This window comes from Rhinolophus sinicus, linkage group LG10, assembly GCF_036562045.2.
Source record: "Rhinolophus sinicus isolate RSC01 linkage group LG10, ASM3656204v1, whole genome shotgun sequence".
Classification (NCBI taxonomy): Eukaryota; Metazoa; Chordata; class Mammalia; order Chiroptera; family Rhinolophidae; genus Rhinolophus; species Rhinolophus sinicus.
Genome location: NC_133759.1, coordinates 64,460,271 through 64,476,345, shown reverse-complemented (window position 1 = coordinate 64,476,345; position 16,075 = coordinate 64,460,271). Strand labels below are relative to the sequence as shown.

The 16,075-nt window shown below is 41.2% G+C and overlaps 1 protein-coding gene across 7 annotated transcripts in view; it reads left to right on the top strand.

The window, feature by feature from the left end:
• Window positions 1–16,075, top strand: part of FOXP1 (forkhead box P1) — a 409,891-nt gene that overhangs the window by 75,513 nt on the left and 318,303 nt on the right. For 2 of the 7 annotated variants that reach the window (XM_019746867.2, XM_074313284.1), the window contains exon 1: window positions 11,457–11,622. The exons of the other annotated variants lie outside the window; for them this stretch is intronic. The gene's annotated coding sequence lies outside the window, so the exon portion shown is untranslated. Of the gene's footprint in view, window positions 1–11,456; window positions 11,623–16,075 lie in introns of those variants that run through there. 7 annotated transcript variants of the gene reach the window in all.

Here is a 16,075-nt window from a genome sequence, read left to right as displayed (position 1 = left end):
TAAACCTTATTGAAAAAAATTAAATTTCAGAAAGTTAGATGCCTTTCTAAGTGGCAGTTAACTAACACTAAGTTAGAGGCTTTTTGGAGGAAAGCAGAACAGTCAAGTGGGAGCACAGCAGGCTGGATGGTGCAGGACCGAAATCTATGCGGAGAAAAACCGCTCCTCATAATAACAAATAACAAATAACAACCTGCCATGTGGTCTGGGGGGGTGTGGGTGTCAATAAAGTCAGCCCCACACGGCTGCTCAGAAAGTTCAGAGGTCCTTGTGGGTGTAAAGCGTGGAGTGGTTATTGGAAGCATATGTATTTGAGAAAGATTTCCACCCAAATGTGAAGGTCAAGCAGTTGTGGTGCCAAAGAGCTCAAGTGCTTACTGGCAGCATCACGGCCCCGACAATAATGTCAGAAGCACAGCCCTTGAGCGTGTTTCTGCCCTCTTTTGGGTTCCATGTGATGCCATCCTTTTGAGGACAGTCTTCCTCACCCCTGAGTTGTGTGTGCTTTCCCAGTGGCACACACCTTCACACTCAGTAACCATGTTATTGTGTGGTGCATTTTGGTGTCCTGAGAAGTGAAAAATGGGAAGAGGACACGCTTTTGTTTGTTTTACTCTGAAAAGGTTTTTACTACTAGGTTCTTGACATCTTCCATCTTAGTTTATCCTTAATTTATCTTTAACTAGAACCATTTTGTCCATTAGCTCTATTCTAATTACCTCTCAAAATGGTCAGATTTGCAGGCAACGCATGACAGAGAAAACGCAGAAAGTCAGCCAGCCTCTCCTGATACTCAACAGCAGTCTGCGTCCAAATAGTGGGAAAGTTTATTTGCTTTTTCTGAGGATGTGCTAAGTGATTTTGCAGTTTGAGTAGTGTGGCCTTCTAGCACTTAGGCCTGCATTCATTAAATAAATTTGTTCTCTAACTCAAGTGTTAAGTATGTATTATGAAACCTCAAAGCCAATTTCAGTGATTGCAATGTGCAAATATTTTTTAAATTATGTAATTAAAGAGGACTTGGCCTGCAAGGTCCATCGAAGTAATTTATTAATTGAACAGTCTGATTTAATTGTATGTTATTTTCGTTTATTCAGGGAAGTGCCTGCATCTCTTGCAGAGAGAGGAGCCTCTCATGGGCCTGTCACTGGACGTGCAGAGGTCTCTCCAAGAAATGTGGAGAACCCAGTTAAATATTAACCAAGAAGAGTGGACTTGTTCCCTCTCTCCCCAAAACTCTGGCAGCATCACGGCCCCGACAATAATGATTGTCGGGGCCGTGAATCATAAGATTTCCGAGTCTTATGGCTTTAAAGGGGGAAAAAGAAAATGTTGCTGCGTAGAGTTATTTGTAATTTGCTCTGTTTATCAGTACATTATTTAAACATGAGTCACTCTTTTCTTTTTAATTGTGCCAGTGTACAGGGTTGTATCAAGTACGTGAATAACAGGAGAAGCCCCTTTAATTCAGTGTTAGCTCCATCTAGCTATGGCGAAAGCCATGCCGTATCTGTTTCCTTAAAATGTCATTTTAAAGGTATTGTGGTTTCGGAGCAGCAGCTGTGACTGAAAAGTATGTAAACTAAGCTGTTCTTGCTCATATCATTTTTATATTCTTATGTCAGACCAGAAGGCTGCTTTAAATTTATTTTTCATTGTGTATTAGTTCTAGAGCCTGTTTTTTTCCTTTCCTTGGGAACATATGTTCTTTGGGATGTGTGATACTCAAGTGCTTAAGAAAATAACAATTGTGGGGGGAGGGAGGTACCAAAATAGTTTTTTATTTGAGTATTATATTTGGGAGAAGATTAATTTAAAAAATTAACTCTCACAAAGTAGAATTTTTGGGCCTAGCATCTGTGTTTTAGGAAATGAAATAATTTAGGCATACTGTACTAAGTCATGTGAAAGGCAGTAACTTTTAGAAGCCCAAATTGCTTTCCCAAAAGGAAAATATTTTTTGTTACTATTAAATATAGTTTATATTGCTGCTTTAGAACTTTTTTTTCTCCAGTGGGGCCATTTACTTAAATTCTTAGTTAATATTTCTATATAGAAACGTCTTTGTCTCCGGAGCTCGCCTTTGCAAATTCCCATTTAATATGCGGTTGTGGATAAGTATTTATTCATACCTTGTGGTGCCCCACACCTGATCAAGTGACGGTATGGCGTCATGTCAGCCAGAAAAATGAGTGACTTTTGAGTAATGGTGGCATAGAAGGAATAGAGGGTTGAAGGAAATGATAATAATGGGAAACTTTTTTTTCTTTCCTATGTATTTCAGCATGTATAATGCCACAACTCTGCTGTGGAAATTTGGAACATTGAATAGAGAAATATTCCTTTTCCTAAAGAGTTATAAAAGCAGGGTAGAAGTATGAGCTATTAGAAATTTCCGTGGTAAATATAATTTGATTACATGTGTTGGTAATTTCCCTCAGAGCTCAGGATTTCACTTTGAGAGTTGTTTCACAATGATGTATTTCTTTCCAGCTTTTGAAAACAAATTGAGCCCTAAGAATTTGCCCTAGGATTCCACTGATTTGCTTAATGAGTATAGGCCTACATACAGATGCCCCCGTGGGGGAAGTAACTTAGGAGGAGGTGGCCCCTTGTGGGTCCACTGCACTGCTGGTCGCAGCCTTTTTGTCTCTCTCTGGGTCCCAGGTTGTGGCTTCCTCTAGGGCATAAGCTGGCCCTGGTGGCCTTTGCATCCTAGCTTTGGAAAAGGACCTGTCAGAGCATCTGAGGTGATAGTCCAAGGAGCTAACAGGTGCAGCACAGATAGGGGCCCTCCGGGATGAACGATAGGCACAGCCTGCACGCATGGCACTGGGGATCCTGCTGTGCCTTGCAGGATTCTGGGAAGGTCAGAGTAGTGGCCGAGCGTGTACTAAAATAGCTCGGTGCAAATGCTGTTTTCCAACTAGTACACAGGCGTTTCAGTATTTTAATAACTCATTCAGGTGACCACCATGTCCCAGTTGGACTCCATCCCTGAGTACCACTCTTTTGCCCCATGAGGAGACTGAAGTCTAGAGAAGGAAAGCGTCTTACAAGATTCTAGCTGAGTCACAAGGAGTTTCTCCTACCGTGTTTTCCTGAAAATAAGACCTAACCGGAAATAAGTCCTAGCATGATTTTTCAGGATGACATCCCCTGAACATAAGCCCTAATGCATCTTTTGGAGCAAAAATTAATATAAGACCCGGTCTTATTTTAGGGGAAACACGGTAGTGGATCCAGGAGTAGAAATTCCCTCTCGTGCCTTTCACTTCCCTTTGTTCTTTCCACTTCTCTTTGTTCCCTCTTAAATAAAGTATGGAAATACCTCTTTTTCCACCTACTTCAAACCAGAGTTGATTAGAAGGAGTTTTCTTAGGAATAATAAAAGTGAGAGGAAAAAACAAGATGCCTGGAGAGCTGAAGTCATGACTTTCTAGAAGAAAGCTTCTTTAGGTTCTAGCTTCAGGTGGTGTGACTGGTGTTTCTAGCAGCCACGTTTTCTAGCCCCTGATTTTCCACCCCTGTTGGGAGTCAGAGGCTCTCTTCTCCCGGCTTTTACCCACATCACCTCCTTGGCTCAGTCTCATACTGACTCTACGCCCAGGTGGGGGTGCCTTGCTTAGACCCCCAGAGCGGTACATTTCAGCTCTAAAATGTGTTCATTCTTCTCTCTCATCTGAGATTTTTCCCATCTAAGCCTCATTCCTGACATTTAAAAGTCTGGGTCACACAATCGGTGCAGAAGAACTTGAATTTTGGTCATGAAGACACAATACATCTCACTTGATCCCCAGACTGCTTTTGTGGGGAAATCCTTGTCTTTTGTCATTGGTAAAACTTGGTCAAGGAATTTCTGGTAAAATAAATCTACCTCTTTCTATTCCGAATGGGCTTTGTGCTTTTCCATTATTATTATTATTATTATTATTATTATTATTATTTGTCACTATTAATGCTCCAGGTATGACTGGCTGGTGATTGTTTTCCCCACCCCACTGAAGAAGCTCATAAAAGATTGTATGGCGTGGAAAGTGCCTTAGCAATTAAATAAAAAACTGGTTCATATAAAGAGACTTGTTCTTTATGGAAAATATGAGCCTTTCTTTTTCTTTTTCTTTTTCTTTTTTTTTTACATAGACCAGGTGTGGATTAGTTCACTGAACCTTTCACCCAGCCATATTCCCGCCTGTAATTCTTCTGAGGCATAGTTCAACCAAGTCAAAGAAACATGTTATTAGAGGTGAGCTGAAAGGCATTTAAAAAATAAACAAACTGTTTAAGATCCTAAATCAGTAATAGAATCTATATGCACAGACTTGAAACGTACAAGAAAATGTGTTTGGATACCTTGGGGTTCCAGGCTGGATTCTCCTCCTGGCTTCTTCGAACGTCTCCCAAAGTGTTCTTTGGCCTTTGGCAGGGCAAGCAACTGACGCTGAGCTTGGATTGTAGCTCTTGCAGCTCATGACTTTCCCTACATGGAGGTAGATGAGACCCCAATCTTAAATCTATAATTCTCCAGCTAACATTGAGGGGGAAAATAAGGACTTTGATTTTATTTTAGCATTGTGTTCTTAAGAAGTTTGAGATCTGGTATACATTGTCTTCTTTTTTCTGGTCTGTAGCCTGGTGCCTAACCAGATATTATTAATGAGTTGTAGAGACGGCAGAAATGAAGCATAGGAAGTTTTAGATTTACTTAAGGTATGTCACCCCTAGCTATGAAAACAGCGGTCATCACTTCTGTAGCACTTGCTATGTGCCAGGCACTTTTCTAAGCATTTCTTTAATGCATTATTCCTCAGCTGCACATTATGCACTACAGTTAAGCCCATTTTTATGGATGAGCACCCTAGGGACAGAGAACTTAACTAACTTGCCTGCATCCCCAAGGCCAGTAAGCAGCAGAGCTGAGTTTTGAACTCAGGCACTCAAATCTGTATAGGGTCTGAACTGTCTCTAGATCAACTGTGCAGTACTATGTGCTGTAATCTGAGTTTGAATTGAGGCAGCCGAAGGACGCGTTAAAAAATAAAGATACGCATCCTTCACACTGTCAGCCTTGCGCCTCCCCTATTTTTCGCTACTTGAAACAATTTTTCTGTTTTCTTTGTTGTTGTTTTTTTTTTGTTGTTGTTGTTTTTACACTCTAGCCAGCTAAGGACTGGGTACCAATCATTTGCATCCTGTTGCACGGCTTCTCCCTTGATTATCTTAAACTTTCATTGTGATTGTCGAATTGTGGGAAGGCATTTTCTCACATTTAAAGTAATTCGAAAAAGCAGGAACAAAGGAGGAGAGGCATTTTAGGGATGAGTCTTCCTGAACCACCCTTTATGAGGTAAGTGGTTCCTTCCAAGGGGAACCAGAAGCACCCACCCCCAACCCCCCGAGGCCTTCATCATGGACACACAGCTCCTTTCAGACACTTACATGTAGCTGGAAAGGATTGTCCACACCCGCCCACCTATCCCTGCACTTTACATGACAGAAAAGGGAGTGAGTTCAGGCAGCAGCTTCATCTAGTGCACTTTTGAGTAGTTCTGCTTCCTTGAAGACACATGCTAAGCTTGTCAGAGTCATCTGCCTGTTTCAGCCATTCTTGTTTGAGGAACTGGGGGAGCAGCACCATCTCTGAACAGCCATGCCAGGTTTCTACCAAGTATCCCTCCTGCTTCATCAAGTTCTGGGGCATTTAGTGGAGCTATACTGTCATACGGACTGAAGGTTCCCTACCATCCATGTTAGCATAGCACCCTGTAAGTATCAGAAACCTTTGGAGCCAAGGAGCCAGGAGGGTGGGTCCCCCCGGTTCCAAATTATGTTGGCATTTTTAGTGGGAGTGAGGGAGGTGGGGAGCTTTGGAAAAGCCTTGGGATGGGTCAGAGTTGAGTGTAGAAGGAGCTGGAATCAGCAAATGTCACGGAATTCAGGAAGAGAGGCATGGGAAAGGAAATGGGATGAAAAGGTGCCAGGAAAAGTTGTGTCATCCTTTGGCTTTTCCCTGGTGGCCAGAAGGTAAGTTTCTCCTTTCAGGTCAGTTGCAGGCACTGTGGGCACATCGCTGCCAAGTTTTACTGATGAAGTCGGGATGTGGTTAATACTGGGAGACCGTGATTTTCAGGGAAGGATTGTTGGGAGGTCTTCCCAACTGCACTGACTGTGTGAATGGCTTCATTCGTGAGTGTCTTTCTCCCTGGGTCAGTATACCCACAATAAAATTTAACGTGGACTCACTTGGAGTCTTTTCTATGGGCAGCCAGAGTTCTAGCATAACACTATGTGTGTTGTACACATAACAGTGGGAATAGAGGAGCTGGAATGAAATACAGAAATGTTTTTATTTAACTTACATGCTGGTTAGTGTTATTTATTCCATACATATTTATTGAACTACTGCCATGTGTAGCTACTGTTCTGTACTGGGATGCAGCTTGCAAGACTCATAAAGTCCTTGCCTTCATGGAGTTTATATTCTGATGTTTTGTCCCAAACTGAAATGCACATAGTCAACATTAATATGACTGGTCTTATCTGTTGCTCAAACTTTCCCAGAAAAACCAAACAAAATCAGTTTAGCTACAGATTGGAGCCGCCAGAAGCCAGATGTGGCCACGGGAAGAATATCTGTGAGAGCTTGTCATCTGGCTCCAGCTGTGCAACCTACGTCTGGTAGGAAGCCATGAGCTGTGTCTGCCAACTGGTGGCCAGACAGCAGTGCAGGCTTAAACAATTAGCGGGATCCCTCACCCGTGGCGGGATTCGCTGTGTGTGTCCTAGGATTACCACTGCTGTCCACACCAGAAGCTCTGTGGTCCTGGGCAGACCACGCCCAGAGGGAACAAAAACTCAGCCCCCTGAGAATCTAGGCAAGGCCTTGTTATCCTGGACCGCGGAGAGGGATGCAGGGGAGGTAGAAAACCATTGTCAGCAAGAAAACAGATGTAAGCCAGACGTGGCCCTGCCCCCACCCACTGCCCACCTCGTGAGTCTTGACTCTGACTGAGAAGGCTTGCCTGATACAGAATCCTGCCCCTGGCACGCCCTTCAGAAAAGCCAAGGGTGGTAGAGTTGTCCTGTCAGGATATCTCTTTTTCCAGTTATTATTATTAATTGTTGGAACCATTTATGATGGCCTATACTGATTTTATCCAAACAGATTTCCATTAAAAGCTTTAATTCCCACCTTTGAAAGCAATTGGATACCTACAGATGTGCCCTGACTTTTCAAATATCTATTATATCTCCCTGCCCAAATAAGTACATAAATAAATAAAATGCTTCAGCTTTATCAGCATTTGGAAGCTTTTGTATAAACTGTAGAGTTTCTGGTTAAATGGACCAGGCAGGCTCTGCTAGCATGTGGGGAAATAATGATTTTCATCATCCATTGTCCGGCAAGTTCCTGACACCACAGTAGTTGCTCAGTAAATGTTTGTAGAATGAACCAAACAAGGAAAATTCAGTGAGCATGCTGACTTTCAAGGATGGTGATTAAAAATGAGTGCAGTTATTTCCAATACATGGGGGGAAACAACCCACAATTTAGAGCAAAAAGGAAAAAAGTAAAGGTTTAATTGGAATAATTTTAGGATCCTTTTTTAAAATGTCCACATCTAGCATCTGCATATAGCAGAAAACACAGGGAGGTAGAGATTAAGGTTTTGAAGGGGGGTTTCTCTTGAGCCTAAATAGATATATCCATGTGGGGAAATCTTCACTTATCACAGTGAAATTCTTAGTGGTTTTTCAAAAAAGTCCTACTCCAAGTAAGTAACAATGACAACAAAATCGTTGAAGGGAGAAAAAAAATTAAGGTACTAGTTTATGTGTAAAAATCCACTTTTGCATTCTGAGTGCATTGTGTAAATTTGCAATGCAGGAAACATAAGTGAAGCCATTTGGTTTTGTGGCATTGGTGTGGGCTGACTAAGGGGGTGGGGGGTAGAGTTGAGGCATTGATATAGTAAGAGGAGGCCAGATGGTTGCATCACACATCTTTTGTGTTCTTGTTTGCTTCTTAAAGCAGTTGCAGAATTTTGCCCACGGCAATATTTTCTTCGTGCTTGTATGTTCTGCTACGAATTTACTTTTGTCAGAGTACTTTGAAAGAAAAGCCTTGCTCTAAATTTTTTTTTTGTTGCTTACGTTATAAACTTGTAAAGTCAACACTGTGTTCATAAAAATATTTTTTAAATGTTAACTATGTTAGTAAATAGCGGGCAGATCAGCTTTTCTTTTTTCTTAGCACAGTGATTTCTACCATATTTTATGTCAATTCACAGAAAGATTTTTATAATATTATGAATGTGGGTGGATGGATGGAGATAGATAGATAGATAGATAGATAGATAGATAGATAGATAGATAGATAGAACAGATACATTGTTATTCCAGTAGTAATGAGGCTTATCTGATTATACATTTTAACTTTTTCTATTATTTTTAACAGGTTCTCAGGTTGTGGTTTCCCTATTGTGTTTTATCAGCATGTCTGACTTGGTGCTATTTAAGTGAGAGTGGTTTGGGGCAGGTTGCTGGGTTTTGCCTATGTGTTTGGTTGGCATTTATTATAACTGTTTATCACACCACCATTGAAATTTATGTTTATTTCCTACTAAAAGCAAATTATATTTTGCGATCACCTGTGGCAAGGGGATATTTAAGATATTCTAACTGCATATAAGGGATGATATTTTATCACTGAATGCTTTTAATAAGGAATTGCTTTGGAGCTATTTTTTCCCCAACATGTTGGAATGCTTCAGAATAATTTAGTGTCCTTTTCACAGTCCCAGTTTATCTCTTTTTTCTTTGCTCAAACAAGAGAAGAGCACAAATGTGGGATCCTTGGGCAAGGGTTTATTCTCTTGTTGTGCATAGATTTCCAGTTTTAGTTGGAACCTTCAGTCCCTGATGAGAAAACAGGAAACTTACAGTCCTAACCTTATTGAAATCTCTGCCTGGTTTAGTCACAAGTGTGAGGCAACTCCTTCCAATAATGAAGCCATTGTACGCATCATATCTGATCAGTTCTTGAAATGTTTTAGTAAGTCTATCTTACAACATTATAAGAAGATAATCAGCAGACTTAGAAGGTCCCCATCTGGACTGTAGAGTTCTTTTACTGAAAGATGTTTTGCCTTTTTGAGATAGCTCTCGCGTTTCATCATCTGTTCCGTGGAGATGAAGTGCATATGAAAAGTCAGTGACTCTGAATCCATCTGTTGTTATTATTTTCCACTGATAATTGGCTTGAACAATGAAATGTCTGTGTCTGCAGCCTTTGAAACTGTACACCCTGTTTATTTTCTGGAGGTCTCACTGCAACTACTCCCTCCCCCCCCCCCCCATTTTTTCCCTCTTCATGCTCTCTCAAGCTTACAGTGAGTGGCGTTCTGTGAGGATGACATCTTTGATTCTGTGCATCAGTATGTGTCACTCAGCATCTAAAGCTTGAATACGGATTTTTGTCACAGCCCCTGTGTCTGTGCCGTTTGCTCCAGGATCCAGCACTCTGGCAGCAGTTTAGCTGGGTCACAATGCATGGATCCCTTACCTGGACTGTCGTCTTTGTTTCACTGTCCTCATTAAAATATTAATTTAGAGTACAGTATCTAATACCTATGGAATCAGATACGACCTATAATTGTATAATATATTTGGTTGCATCCAGGTTTGCATGATACAGAGCATTAATATTGGATTCCACTAACAGCACGTCCTTTAGCTTGCTCGACCCCTATGAGATATCCACGAGCTGGGCAGCATAACTACCCACCAGAACTGCCAAAACAGTCATTAGAAGCTCCGTGGGGATGGCCAGAGGCTTTTTCTAGTGATACACTGATGAAATTTTGTTCTATGGTTTATTTGCATCAAGGTTAGAGCACTGTCATTATCTAACACGTTCTTTGGGAGGTCGTTTCAAGACAAAATAGTGAACAGAGTAGGAGTCTTTAGTTTCTGTGGGAACCCCTCTTAGAGAACCTATGTTTTCTTCTTTGGGGCTTTAGGAATCTTTTCATTTTGTTTCTCTTGTCTCCATGGTATGCCATAATATGTTTTGAAATGGACTTTTTGTTGTTTTGTTTGTCATTTTTTTTTAACTTTTCAGTAAAATTGTTTTGCTTGTGTGGCAGAAAGAGTCAGAAAACAGTGTTGTATTAATAAAATAAAGCTCGCTTTTGAGCTAGAAAGCCACCTTGTTTCCCGTGGCTAGCTGGCATAATCGCAGAGCGCTCTCTGAGGCCCTGAATGATGTGTGACCTGCCCTTCTTGGTCCAAGGAACAATTAGACACATCCTATGGAGTAGCAGAGCCAAGTTTGCCCCCGAAGTACCAGGGGGCATTAGAGGGAAGTAGGTGAACATAATCTTATTTGTGTTTCAATCAAAATCATTCAGTACTGCACAAGTTATGAAAAACAATGAGTTGCTAAGAGCAGCGTGTAGCTGGAACACGCAGGAAGCGGTGAGTCTGGGTGAGTGTGAGTGGGCTCCGACACCAAGTAACGGCAGCAGTGAGTTCCTCGTGCCTGCGTGTGTCCCCTCTTGCTTCGATTGTCAGTGCTAAGGACAAATTACACTGAGCTATGGCACGTTTTCTGCCGAAATGGAGAAAATTGTTGACTATAATTATGTTATTTAATTGAAATTATAAGTGGTTAGGCCACTCAGTTAAAAGCATCCTTTCTAATATATGGGTAATGTTTTTAAATGAATGGTCATGGATTGATGACATTTGAAAGGCAGACATTTGGGATGTATTTTTGGACGACTCAAATTATTTTCCTTAAATTATTAGTGAACTGAAGAATGTAAAGTGGCATTTTTTTGGTTTATTCTCTTTAATTAGAAATGCATGCATGGATAATATATGTGTGCGTGTATATATACACATGTATATGCGTGTACACAAATGTATGTGTGTACATTTTTATGTGTATAAAATAGACCTTCCTGTAGGCTCACAAGGATCAGTTTATAATGTGTAAAGCAGAGAACAAGGTATATACTTGACCTTGAATTGTGGCTGAAAATGGGATTGTTTAAAACTCTCACTGAATGTTTGTGATCTTAAATGCAAACTACAGTAAAACTCTATGTGTCTCACTCCGATGTGTCTCATGCCAACTTCTTCTAGGAGTAGCTGTAGATACAACAAAAGCACTGTATCCCTTCCCTGTACCACCTCCCCACGAGTCAGTTCTTAATTACTAATGAATGCAGTTCCTTTTAATTGTTAGTATAGCAACAAAACCTGTAACTGTCTCCTGTTTAGTCCTTGTCCCCTGGAACGGCGGTGTCTCCTGTCAGAGAGAGGGCAGGTAGAAGACACAGCGGGCGTCTGATTGAGCCAGTTATTCATTTGCTGAGTGTTTGTGTTTATGCAAAGGGGCCTCTTCCTGCATATTTAATCTAGAGTAAGGCAGTGGCTTTTGTTGTGTTTAGCCCACATACCTTCAGTCCTTCCTCACACAGCCGCCAGCCCGGGAGCCCTGAGCCCGCAGGCTTACCAAGTGCCTGTAGTTTCTCCCTCACAAACTCTCAACTTTCTTCCTTGCGTGAAAATTGCCTCTGCGGCCCCAAAGCTTTCCTTCCTCACCATGAACGGGTAAGTGCATTGGAAGCCAAGGCTGATACTTTTGTTTCATTTTACAAATGTTGAGAGGCTACTTTGCTGCTCTTCTGGGCGCCTCCTGACAGCCGTCCTGGTTCCTGGACTGTTGTCATTTGCTGGCTCCGTTGAAATAGACAAGTACAGGTGCCTTTTAGGAAATGTGTCTGAATTTTGAACTGGCAGGGAGAGGCACTTGGGGCATGGGGGGGGGCGGTAGGGGGGAGAGAAAAAGAAAGAGAGAACAGCTTTATTATTCTTTGTCCTAACAAATCCCGTTTTGTAACTATCCTGGAGATAATGCTGCCATTGTTTGCTAAAAGGCTTCAAAGTGTGCAAGAGTGAACTGTAAGAAAGCAGTGCAACTCTGCTGCTGTATTGTCTATACCCAGGCCAGGGTCCTCCCGCAGGTCTGTGCCGGAATAGGAAGGGTTTTCTTCAGTGGAAATGGAATCGTCTCTTCATTGATATTAATAGCACACTGGAGCTGTGGCCCGTGATGCTCAGGGAGGTGTTCTGGAGGGAAGGAAATCTGATCTCGCTGGGGGAAGATGACAGCCTCTTGGCCCCACGGTGGAGGACACATCCATCCAGGCCGAGCATGCATAATGGCATCCTGATTTAACTGTTTGTTCTAGGAATTTTCATCTTGAGCTGTTTGTTTTACTATGTGGGGTCTTGCTATTTTTTGTTCCAGTGCTGGCTTTAGAAATCACCATATTCAGTGTCTAATCCAGTGTTTTTTAAAAAGTCAATTTAAAAACAAGACTCAGAAATTGATGCACTGTGCACTTCTTTCATTCTGGGGTGTGTTGGTAGAATTCTGCATTCTTTTAGAGTTTTAATTTCAAAAATGAAATGCCAGAATTCGGAAGGACGAGTCATCCAGGAAGATATGTCCTCTGTAAAGATATTTCGGGGACTATGAATTGTGTCCAAGGTCTAAAAGGAGTCTTCATTACCAGTTAACTGTTGCCTCGGTTTGAGTTACTCTTTTCAACAGAAGAGTGTGCTGTTCCCCCGCAGGTTGGAAAGTGAGAATTAAAATAAAATTTTATCAACCTTATTAAAATATATAGGGACTTCGGTCTTCTTGGGTACAAATCAGTCTAGAGACTTAGAAGCATTTATTAACAGTGAGGCTGCTGAAGGTTTTTAATAATAAAATTACAAATACCCTATCTAATTGTAAGTATATGACTTTTATACTCAGTTTTTAAGGGGAAAATACTTTTTTTTTAATGAGGGAAAGTAACTCCGTCAGAGCACCTTCTGTGATTAGCGCTATTGTATTCTTAAATTTTGATTGATAGAGATAATAGTTTTCACTTAAAAATACAGACAGGTACTTTAACTTTCCATGACAATAGCTATTTGCATTTCTTTTATCTTTTTGTTTAACATTTGTGGGGGTTGGGATGGATTTGATTATTAACTCTTATTGCACACTAAAGGTAAATTTAAAACAAAGGCTTTGTTAGCGCTTCAGAGAGAAAACAGCATATATTGTTTGTAGGTTTCAACGTTTAAAGGCTATTGTTACAGGATACCTAATAAAATATTTTCACATGGCCATGACCAGGGCTTTACTATTCTGTAAGTTAAGAGAGAGTGTTTTTTTCCAAGTGAAGTAAGCCAGTGTGGGGTTGCTTGGGGGCTGCGGCCTGAAGGATTGCACTGGCACACCTCTGCTGGGCTTGCCTGGACCATGTGGCTTACTCTAGTTACAGTATTTTAGAGTTTTCTTACTAGATGGACCCCGAAGTTAGGTCCTATGATTTGGTGAGGGTCCCAGAGACTAAGGGGGAAGAAGTGAAATGTTCTTGCTGCAATGGGAGTGGGTGTTGGGGAACGATGGATCCAGGGTGGTAGATTTCTTTGATAGAGAGAGATCAGAGAGACACTCTAACTGGGAACCAGCAAACCTGGGTCACGTGACGTCCAGGGTCGCCTCTGGCCCCACCGGCTGGAGCTGCAGGATTTCTTTTTATCCCTGTTGTGTTCTCCCTGCTTCTCTCTTTTCTTCTTTTCTCTTTTCCTTCCCTTTCTTCTTCCTTTTTCTTTTTTGTAAACCTGACTCAAAATGTAGCCAATTTGGAAATTATTAGAAGCATAGAAAAAACAGATTGGGATTGATTTCTGAGTGGATTTTCTTGTCTTGAGGGCAGAGAATGAAGTGACCCTTGTATTAGACTGTTTGAGCTAGTCAAATTTGTGTTGATATGCTTCTGTTTTTCTAAGAAATCTGATAAACCAGACATAAAAGCCCACGAGGTAAGATTCACTAGTTAAAGAGACAGCAGTCTCTTGGAAATTGGCCCGTTTAGACCTTCTGTTTTCTCAAATGAAGGCTATGTCATTTGATTGGAGTGTTTGGAAGTATGGGAAGTTCGAACCTTGTTTCTGTACTTCAAGAGAAGGGATTCTCCAGCCAGAGAGGAGCTACTAAACTGCCACCTTCTCCCTGGGCCAGGAGCCGGCTCTGACTGGCCTTGCCCAGTGGCACTGACGCCCAGTAGGTTCTCAGCCAACATTTGTCGGACTGGAGGTTGAAATGAAACATGTTGGCCGTCCTTCAGAATCACTTTTGTACAGTTGTATAAAATGAAATATAATGCAGAATTCCTGATGGAAATAATTTCTTTTAGCGGCCATGAAAGAAAAGGGGGAAATACTTTTAATGGGAAAAATAGAGTATATATTGTTCATTTTCCATCGTGTGAGATGCAATCACACCTCCACATTTACCTGCAACTCCGTTCCAGGTAGGCCATACCAATTCGCACTATGTATTTATCACACGAATTAAATTATGAGCAAATATACACATAGAAAGTGAGACATTGAGACACTAAGTGGTCTTCAGAGTAAAATTCCTAGTGGGGTGGGGGGTTGGGAAGGTAGAGGAAGTGGAAGGTACATTAAGTCACCTGACCTAGGGTCAAGGCTGTAGGTTAAGGACTTCATCAGGGTCCTGATGGCCACCCCGTATCGTCACATGACTGACACTGTCGCCCACAATAGTGAAGAGGCCACACTGGGACCGATTCTAGTGGGCATAGCCTCTAACTGTGGAGGGAGCAGCATAAAGGAAAGTAAGTCATTTCTATTTACACTATCCCTGCCTCACTTTTAAAACCAAAACCCAACAGGAAACTTAAGAAAGAGAGAAAAGGGGGGAAAAAAATTAAATTCATATGCTGACAGCACTGTTCTTTTTTTTTTAAAAGGAAGACAAGTGAGCTGCAGGAGCACAGTTTTCATTTCTCTTCTTTTTTAACTTGCACAATCGTTTATTTTTAGCTTTGGCACTTGTGCTCCCAATAAGCATTCAGGTAAATAGTTGATATATTTGATAAGTAGAAGTGATTGTTTAAAAAAGTAGCCAATACGTTTTGGAAACAGAAATTTTATACTTTGGAACAAATGAAGTGCAGATTTTTCTCCTAGTTGTTGATTTCTAATTTTTCTAGGCTAGTATGGATGCAAATCAGGCCCCAGTATTATGCCTTAATTTTCTTGTCTGTGATATGGACACAGTTCACTTAATTTAACGATTGAACTATTAATCATTTCTCAGCAAAGCTAGAAAAATATTTTTAGATTACTTTCCTAACATATACTAAAAACTAAAGTCAACAGAAATAAATTAATGAGTTGTCAAATGTGCATATGCATTAAAATTTATGTAACTCCAAAGTGGAGGAAAATGTGGTTTGAATCCTACTCCCAGTTTTTTATGTTTAAGTAAAAATTAAGTGTAGCCAATTTTGTATTGATTAATTTTAAATTGGAGGGTCAGTTGTATCATTCTGTTATTATTGATTCCCTCCCCAGCAGGGAAAAATTCCACTTGTAAACTCTGTGAGGGTGAACCAGCTTATGTTTTTGCTCTTTCGTGGCAAACATGCCGTACTAGGCACAGAGAGGTGGGAGAACAGGCCCAGTGCTTACCTGAAGATGTTCTGCAGGTTTGAATACAGTGCAAGAGATAACTTTGTTCCAAATAGGCATTTTCAGCAGTTTTCTTTTTAATTAAATATTAATAAGGTCCAGTTGTTTGCCCGGCCTATAAGATAGCAATCTCATCTGCATTGCAAAGTCTAATATCATAGATCTGACTGCCAAACATGCAAAAATAGATGCAGTTCAATAGATAACATGAAAATTAGTTTACAGTACACTCAGTGGAGAGCATCTCAAGTAAAACGGAGGGAGAAAGGGTGTTCTTGCCTTCAGTGGAGTAGGGTCTGCCAGAGTTCACTTACTTTCCACTAAGGTTGGATGAGTGGGGAGATGGAAATTTCTGGGATGTAAGATTATTGCTGTGCCTTGTACCTTACGAGGCCCTGTGATCTGTGTGGAGCAGGGCTGCTTTGCAGACCTCCACCTTAACCTGGAGGGCGTGGCCGTCGCTGCTGTTTCCTTACCACCATTTGCCCTCTAACAT